Source organism: Anas platyrhynchos, chromosome 12 (assembly GCF_047663525.1).
Source record: "Anas platyrhynchos isolate ZD024472 breed Pekin duck chromosome 12, IASCAAS_PekinDuck_T2T, whole genome shotgun sequence".
NCBI classification, from domain to species: Eukaryota; Metazoa; Chordata; class Aves; order Anseriformes; family Anatidae; genus Anas; species Anas platyrhynchos.
Genome location: NC_092598.1, coordinates 8,553,535 through 8,563,477, shown reverse-complemented (window position 1 = coordinate 8,563,477; position 9,943 = coordinate 8,553,535).

The window sequence follows — 9,943 nt, the reverse complement described above, 5'->3', positions numbered from 1 at the left end:
TGAAACAAAGCACCTTATTTTCCTTTGCTTCTTTTCTGCTTAGCTCATGAGCTTTGAATATTAGACTTTGTGTTCTCGGCTCTAGAGAACTAGGACAAAGTACGTATATGATGACGTAATCTTCCAAATCTGACTGAATTATTCCAGAAATGACAAATGTTAAGTTTAGACCTTTCATTTGGGTTATATTTTACTTCAACTTCTCTTGGTGGAGATGAGGTTTAAAGAGCATTTGTATTTCTTTTCCTCTTTAAAAGTTGCTATTGCTTTCGTAACACTGCTTGTGTAACGTTGCTATAGCATGACTAAATCAGCCTTTTCAATCAGTAGTTTCAGAGACATGTAAAGCCCACTTGGCTTTAAAGAAAGGTACGTTTTATTATTATTATAGACCACAATATGACTCGGATACTTTGTTTTGTATGTTGCCTGTTAATATAAATTTCTCTGTAATCATTGAAAAATCATCGAGCAACATTTAAAATACATATTTTCCTGAAGCCATAAAAATCTAATTCTTGATACTGAGTTGCTCTAAAAATTTCTCTGAAAACTCAGAATGAAATAACTTTTGCTTATAGTGTATTCTATCTTTAACCACTAACAATTGACTTATTTCATCCTGCAGAAAAATCAATGTCATTTAGAGCAGTAAACCAAACAGTCAAGGCCTTAGCAAACATTCCTAGTTCCTAAACCTGTTAGGGGCAGCAACTGATGAACTCGCAGAACACAACCAATGCTCAACTCTGTGGACAGAGTAGAAGTTTTCATTTTGTATCAGAAGGTCTAACTCTGGAGATAGTCTGAGCTGAATTGCCATGAACCAAGAAAAATGATTGACTTTTTGTTTGTATCTTTGTTCTACTGTTGTCCCTTACGTAGGACATCAGTAAGAAAGCATTTAAAGCATCTAAATAACCACATCCAAACCTCCCAACCAGTTAACATTGAATTTAAGACAAATGGTTATATTTTATCAGCTGATGATTAGAAAATCATCATTAGCAAATCAAACATATATTATCTATGTGTTATCTATCCATTGGCAAAATTGCACAGACATGCATATCCCTGTATACAGAGAGGAAAATACAGATATGATGGTATGATATACTGAAGTTGACAATGACAGGCTGTCCACTCTTGAATAAATACAATTTTTTAAAATAATATTTTAGGATGCTTCAGGACTAGAAATTTACAACATTGCATTGGCAAAAGCCAATGTGTAATGCTGACCATGTTCTACACCTGCCACAGACTAGGGAGGAGAGCTGCCTATGTCAGTGTGCCAGGCAATACATTTTACTCTTCATGCTAATTTACCAAGAACTTATACTAATACTGAAAATTTTATCTTAGTGTCCAAACCTAATTTAATTTTTAATTCATTCAGTTTGTGCCTCTTCCTCTGTATCATATACACCTCTTGTAGCACCTCTTTATGTGCCTGAAGGTCAGAATTACTTATCCCCTTACATTTCTTTAGACTAAGGACCCCCCAGTTCTCAGAAGCTTTCCTCGCAGTTCATGTCTTAAATCTCTGATTTTTCACATTGTTTTCTCCTGGTTGCTCTCCAATTGACAACTCTCTTGTCATTATTCCTTTTTGGGCCATATTAATTCTAAGAAAAATGGTCTCACATAGCTTAAAGACAACTATTATTTGTGCATCTCTTTGAAACATGTATATATATTTTCCATATATATATATATATATATATACATATATACACGCACACAATATAAATGCACTACCAAATTTTTATCAGCAGAATGGTTCAGTCCTTAATTTCAAGGTCTAGAAGGACTCTAAAAAAAGTACAATTGTAGCCATACATATTAATCTGGAGACCTAGTTCCAACCATTGAACAAGAACATCTAGAAGTTAGTCTGATCTTTTGGAGTGTTCCTTGGTGTACAGTTATAATACAGCCACATGTGTGGTTCCCCCTCAATATTATTTTATGTGAGCAGCAAAGATGTCTGCGCATTTTTTCCTTATGAACTCTAGAAATGAACAAACTGCTGCTCAGGTTAATGAGAACCATGTTTTGAACCCACTAAATAGTAAAAACTTGCTGAAGTATTTGAAAAAAATTTCTGAGTATCTCAAGTCTCAACTGAAATTACTGCGTGCTCAAGATTATTTATTTCTGCTGCAGTTTGCTAGATATAAAAGAGAAACACTGAAGTTGTGCCAGGATTCATAAATTGATAATGAATATCTGTTAAACATATCTGATATTTTTTTTCATGCTCTGACTCTTCAAATCCTGTTTTCTGAAATTTTGGAGGCGTTGAAATTAAATTTCAAAGAGAAGCCTGGAAGCAAAAATCCCAAACTCTATGGAGCCAGTAGGCAGATTAAGAAAAAAAAAAAAAGTCCAAATTTTCTAAACCTATTCTGCAATCTCCACAACTAATTCTTGGATTTAAATGCTTGCAGCTATCAGTTCTACCTTCTGCTGCAAAATACTTTACAAATGTTACAACAAAAATGTTGTGACACAAAGATGCTAAAGAGGAAATTAATCACTGTGTTCAGTGTGGAGTTCAAATGGTGTGTGATAAACAAGATCAGCAGTTGCATATTTAGCAACAACAAAAAGATGCTTTCAGTGCATATCAGTAAAAAGAAATATACAGCTAACTGTTAAGTAAGTAAAGTTTTTGCAGTAAGCAAAAGGAAGAATACCAGAAAACTTAGAAGATGATTAGGTAATAAATGACACTTTACACTATGTGCATAGATAGTGGGAGTCAAATTAAATTTATATCTGACATCCAGTGCTAGGTGTAAAAGTTGTCTATGATTACACTACGATTAAGCATTAGGTGCTCTGAGTGTCCACTCTGTTCAAGGCAGTATCATTCAAAACCAATGTAGTGCCAGCAGTGTGATTTAATGATGATATTAAAAGGACAATATTTTATTTTTTATTTATTTATTTTTTATGAATATTATCCCCAAAATAAATTTTAAAAAGTTACATGAGAAGTTTTCAGTAAAAGCTACTGGAGGACTAAGATCACAGGAGATAACATTCTGTAAAATTAAATCCTTATAAAGAGTTTGAGATGAGGTGTAAAGTCATTTGGAGGTATTCTCATTTTCTGTTCTATGTGCCAGAAAACACACAGCAAAGAAGTTCAGATGTGCTTCAAATAAGATTTAATTACTTTCACAGTAGAATAAAGGTATTAAAATATGTTCAAGGATTATTAAGAAATGAACATTTAAGCAGGTACCAGTTTTAGCTACAAATCATGAATTTCATGAAAAAGGCAGCAAAGCAAAAATATCTCTCATAAATAATATAATGCCATTCTAAATTTCTATAATATACTAGGTTTACAGCAAATTAAAGCTTGTTCTGGAAGACTTGCTTAGATCTATAGTCACTAGAGGTCAGTATTAGAGTTTTGAATCTTTCAGGTCTGCTGCCTATTAATATTTTCTTCTGTATGATTTAAATATTAAAAGTTCTCTCCATTTAAATAATTCACATTTGGATAATGGTACTTGAATATATATATATTCATATATATATATATATATATACACATATGAACAAGGGTATTCTTCAGAAGAATAAGTTCAGGAAATCTTAGTTAAAAGTACCGTTTAGGAGATAATTTTAAAATAGTTAATTTACTGCAGTTCAACCAGAAAATTTAATAGTGACAGGTTTATTCTAATAACCCCAGCAATAAGGATATTGACATGAGCTGCCCTCATAAGCAGCAAAAACTACCTTGATACTATGCAGCTCTCTCATTCAAGCCATAACCCACCTGAAAATAAATAAAAACCAGATAGTCGCTAGTTCTTGAGATGCTTAGATACTAACTCATCAGAAGTCCTTAACAAAACAGAATGAGGAAAGATGATAGATACTCAGAAAAAAAATTGTATATTGAAAAATAATGGTGAAAGAAGTTTTTTTTTACATGCTGTCTGGACCTTGCCTAATATCTATCATCACTTTGACCAACATTACAGTAATTAGCATGTAGGATGTGCTGCAGAGCAGTCACAGTTGCTGCCTCCACACCAGATTTCTGGCAAAGATGTTGCCTCTTTCTTCTATTTCCATTTCCAGTAGAACATTTGTTTGGGTAATGACTAAGTGAAAATAAAATTAAAAAATATACATTATATTATATTATATTATATTATATTGTATTATATTATATTATATTATATAAATAAATAAATCCACCTTTTAAAGTATTTTCCTTTTAGAAATGGAAACACAAGAAGACAGGGAGTTACTGGGTCTGATCAAAATCTCAGGTACATCCAAGTATCTCTCCCTGTCTCTCACTCAGGTGACCTGACAGTTCAAGCCATCAACCTACCATCACAGTGGTCATGAACACCAGGCAGGGTGGCTGAGAACAGATGTGGCATCACAGGTCAAGAATGAACCACATGAGCACCAGCACACCAGAAAAACACACGCAAACCAAGGGAAATCAAATGTGGAGGTGTGAGGATAAGAGAACATCTATATATTCATTCAAGTGACAGGTGAGCTAAGACTGGGGTCAGGATAAAGGTCAAACTTTCTGTTTACAAAGAACGTGTTGTGAATCCATGTGGGCTTGAGGCTGGAGTTAGGATTCAGAGTTCAAAGAACAGAAACAAAATTTCAGAAGTGATTATGATCATTGAACAAATTCCCTGCCTGAGAAGGGCAAACACCATCAGCAGTTAAAGCATAAACCAGGTCTGAGCTGGAAGTTCCCTAATTACTGCCAGCTGCCACATTGGAATCCAAAGATGTCACATGAGCAGATTTTGAGTGCTGAAGAAAAAGATGCAGGTGCTCTCTAAAAATGTACTGTTCTGTGAGACAATTTACAGAAGAAAGAGGTCTCTTTCACCTCCAAGGCCTCCTTGGATGGTCTGTATCCATGTTTTACCTTGTTTATGTAGGATAAAAGACTCTATGAACAAGAAGATATTCGTATGTTTTGGTGGTGGTTTTATCTGTTTGTTTTTTTTACTTCCTCCTCTTTTCTGTACTTGCAATGAACCATTATCCAGCTATTGACAATATTTGTCAGGTTTCTGACTTCCCCTTTCAGCACTAAATTCATGTTAATTTTCCTACCAGGAAAAGCAAACAACCTCAAAAAGAAAAGCAACACAAAGCCCACAGCTAGCATCAGAGGCACTCCAGGTGCCCAGTATTACTTTGTGGGTCTGTCATGCCTTTCATGAGACAGTGTCAGGAAACTGTGCACTTAATTATTAAGCTCAGCCAATGCATGAGTTCTAAACCTGCTGTATTTATTCAGTATATGACTTAATGACATGCCACAGGCTGAACCCAGACATCTTAGTATCCTGTTCAAAGTTTCCACACTGTCAGTCCCTTCCTCCCGAAGTGCTATATTTCTTTCTCCTTTTTTTTTTTTTTGCCCATTTAAACTTAGGATAAGAATATAAAATTATTGAAACTAAAACTGTTTATGTTGCTGGAAAATTAAATCCTGCCCAATTTTTGTTATGTCTCTAAACAACAAAGGGAGAACTTTATGAAGAAGTCCTTTTACAAGAAAAAGATTCAGCCAGATGCACTCGGTTTGCATAACAACTGTTTTATGTGCTTATGCTCTCAAACAACAAATGCTTAAAAATCATAAATCTAAGAATTAATTCCATTTTCACAATAGTGGAAAATGAATCTCTTCTTACAAAGGACGAGAAGAGCCACAGAGTCTGAATGCACACAGCTAAAAGAAATGAATGGATGTCTCACCCATTCATAAATTCTTTGTGCGGCAAATCTAGTGAAGAAGGAAATTTAGAGAAGGAACATATTCACAGATGAAGAGCAAAGAGACAAAACATGCAAGGAAACTAAAAATATTCTGTCACAAAACACTCCTGATTGCAGAAAATGTAATCCCATAATCAGAGATTTGCAATCCTCATGGCTGGCATAAAAACATTACATTTCTATTGAAGACCAGAGTTCATAGCAAAGCATTTTGTGTATACAAATATAATTGTATATGCATTCAGCAAATGTTAATGCAATTCTAAGAAGAATTAAAGCCAGACAGTGTGGTGAATATAAAGGTCAATCAGAGTTACATTAAAAATATTCTCTTCCAGCTTTTATCCATTCAGCATCCAGGAGAGATCATTATGACTTGGAATGAAAAGAAAGAGAAGGTATGGGGGGCAATCATTTCTTCTTACCAGAAGAGCTGGTGGCAAGAAAAAAACTGCTAAATGGCTTTATTTGCAGAAAAATGAAAGTAAGAGAACAGCTGTGCTAAAAGACTGTTTGTCTTTGTTATTAAACAAAGCATAATCACTATACATGGTGGATGTAGAGAGCAAATAACCAAAGTAAGGCCTTGTGCAAGCCTGTGCTCATTTCCAAACCATTTTCCCATTTCATGTCTGTTCATTTAAGGCTCCTGTTTCCAACAGAACTATCATTCCTCTCACAGTAAATAGATTTTTCACTTTAATAAATTCAACGGTTGACACTACTTCAGCAATGATTTTACCCTGTAGTAACATTTTTGCCTTCTGGTTAACCCTTGCTACATAAGATTAAAAAAAAAAAAAAGTTTATCTTTTTTTTTTTTTTTTTAAATCTCCTTTTTCTTGTTCTTGAGTTTGAATAACATTACCTTGCTTCAAATATATATATATATATATATATATATTATTTAATTACAGGGTTGAAATTATGGTGACAGTAGTTGCAGAAATAGACACATCAAGATCAATAGTCAATTTGATCTGGAGAAGCTTTCTTCTTTTGTGCAATGTCAGATAAAAAAGAATATCCATGGTTACAGCTATTAATATTTATATCACTCTCCAAAAGGAGAGAAAAATGCTAGACAACAGAAGACGACATTGATTTCAGGTGTACAGGGCATTGTGCAGAATTAAGAAGATGGGACCTTATGATGGGACTGAGACCAGTTTTCTACTGTTCTTAAAGCCCACAAAATTGACTGAGTTAAGTTTGTTTGTTTTGATGCAGAACTTCCAATACTTAGTGTTAAAAAGGCTTCTTTCAGTTTTCTGTCTCCAAAGCACTGTGAAACCTTCTGGAGGAGGTGCTGCGAGGGCACGATATGGGAACATCAGATGGCCAATGCTCAACCCATTTGCATCACAGATTTTCCTCCCTAGCGTGGTCTGAAGCTTCCTTCAAGTGAAAGAGTAAATTTGCTTTCTCATGTTACCTTGTGCTGAAGTGCAAGTTCAGGTCCACAGTCACAGGCACACAGCATAGATGAGTCTAAATGACTACAGATCATAGATGACTATACATGACGGGATGAAAGCATGAAAGAAGGCAAAACTAGAGAATGGGTTCACCTACATTTGCTTGGCTTCAAGTTCAGGTCGGGCTCTTTCACTAGAGGTGGAAGTGCCCATGCCCCCCCCACCCCCCCCAAACTTTCCTGAGGGTCATCTCAGTAAAGTCCTGCCCCTAGAAACACTTATCTTGCACTAAGAAGAGACAGTAGTATCAGGCACGTGACAGCACAAAGGCCAATGTACTGTACCTGCCTGCTGAGATTCCCAGCAATGTTTGAGCTGCCACCAGGATTAGGTCTTCTAGAGGGAAGATTTTACATACATTTACTTTTCTTTTCTTTTTTTTTTTTTTTTTTTTTTTAAACACATCTACACAGAAAATCTGACAAAGGCTGTCATATCATAATATCAATAGCTCTAGAAGAGTGGTAGAATGGAAGACTGGCACAAGATCAGATAAACATCCTGAATCCAAAGTTGTTGACCTTGAGTATTAGTGAGTACAGCTGAGGGCTGACAAATAGACAAAAAACTTTTTTTTTTTTTTTTTTTTTCCAGGAAAGACAAGATGTAAATTCTGCTCATTGAGTGATTTCTTTGTATGAAACCTCTCTTTTACAAAATGTTTTGCCCCTGGGGGGTGTTGTTGGAGAACTGCACTGGACAGATGGCACCAGATATTTGAAAGATACACCTGCCTTATTGCCTTCTTACTAACATCTACCTATACCAAGAACAGGATGCACAGTCTTTGAAAATTGTCCTTTTAGTACGTAGATCTTAGCAATAGTAATGAACACATAGGATAGATGTGTCTATGTCAACAAATAAGCAATGAGCACAAGAATATGTGTACTAATGGTACACGTATGGCGGTTATTTATACATCCTCTAACATAACCTTCTATAATTTCCAAGTGTGTTTTAGGATGGTAGTTACAATACCATCACTGATGCTACCTCTTTCCTTGGCAGGACTGCAGAATAGGCAGTTCTGGTTTAAGCAACATACAGATCAGCAATTAAGAGCATTATCCCAACAACTTCTGCTTCTATAGGAGCTGCATCATCTGTTGGATTTTGTGCATTGATTCAGCTTCTGTGACAACCAAGCAGAAATGACACGTTTTAGATGCACAAATGCAGTACATATATCACAAGCTCAGATGGCAAAAGTAGACAGCCAAGGCAAAAATGGCTTGTTGTATTTACAAATATACATCAAGCCTAGAATATAAATAAATCATTCACAGCAGATACCTGCCTTGCTCCTTCCACCCCAAAATCTCATTCTGCATCAATAAAAGCCTAATTCTCAGTAAGAATTGATTCTTCCTCCAAGAACTGATTCCAATAAGAGAGATTAAGCTGAAGGAAAATTCTCTGCATAGTCACCTCAGCGTCTCTCCAGTGACTACTGAATTAGAAGACTAACAATGCATTTCAACCTTTCTGGGAAAAATCAAATCTCACCTGAACATGGAGAAATACTTGTAGAACTAGGAGTAACAGGGCCATCTTATGTCTTCTGACATAACAGTATATTAAGTTAGGGCAGAATAGAAATGAGTTGGAAATGATAAGGGAAACAGCAGGAAAGGAGACAAGAGCAGCAAAAAAGAAACACCATTAGGAGACAAACTAGAAGTTGGTGACAGACGGGAGATTTGTTTCTGTTGTTGCAATGAGGAATGACAGGATGGTGGGAGGTGAAGGGGAGATGTGGACTGTGAGAAGACCGAGTGCGGCTAATGCTGGCTGCTCTCCAGGAAAGTAGCCATAGGGAGTGTCACCAGTCCCAACAACCCTAATGCTGAGAATAACTAAAAATAAAATAAAATCAAGCTTCAGCGACGCTATTTTATTCAGGAAATCACAAAAAATAATTGGCATTTGGGAGTCTAATAGATTTAACAACACACAGCAGTGCCGTATGTAAATTATGAAAAGATGAGCTTTTCCATTTAAGAATGATTTTTAGTTGTTGATGTAGAATGGATACTACTCTAGTACAACAATGGGGAAAAGAGAGCATTTATTTTCTCTCTCACCTTTGTAATTGAAATCTCAAACTTTAAGCTGCCAGTTTATTAATTAATTAGTCTAGCTTGTAATTTTAGCTAGTCTATTTATACTGTCATTTCTTGTTCATGTTTTGCACTTTGTGCTACTTGAAAATTTACAGCAAATCTGGGCTCATGGGCACCAAATATTGCCGCTAGTCCTTTAAAATTAAGATTTGGGTAGCTTTCAAAATCAGTGGCCAGATGTCAAATCAGGGGCCAGGAAGTTTTTATTAACGAGTCAGAAAAGACCAAGGATTCTTTTCTTATGGCTTGGGAGAGTAAATGGTTATTTATTTAATCAGCTCCTCTGACCACAACATACTATTTCTTAGCTTTTCAGAAGGCTTTCCTACTTTAAAGGGCAAGGAAAGAAGTGACCTCCAAAGTTTTAAAAGATAGATGAATACATTTAAGTCTCCAACTACTTCCTAACTTATTTTCTAAAGGTTTTTTTTTTTTTTTTTTTTAAATTCCAAATATATTACATTAGGAAACCAATGTAAGAACTATATAGATCGCTGTTAAACAAGAATCAAAATCTTCAATCTTTATTTCAATACTTCT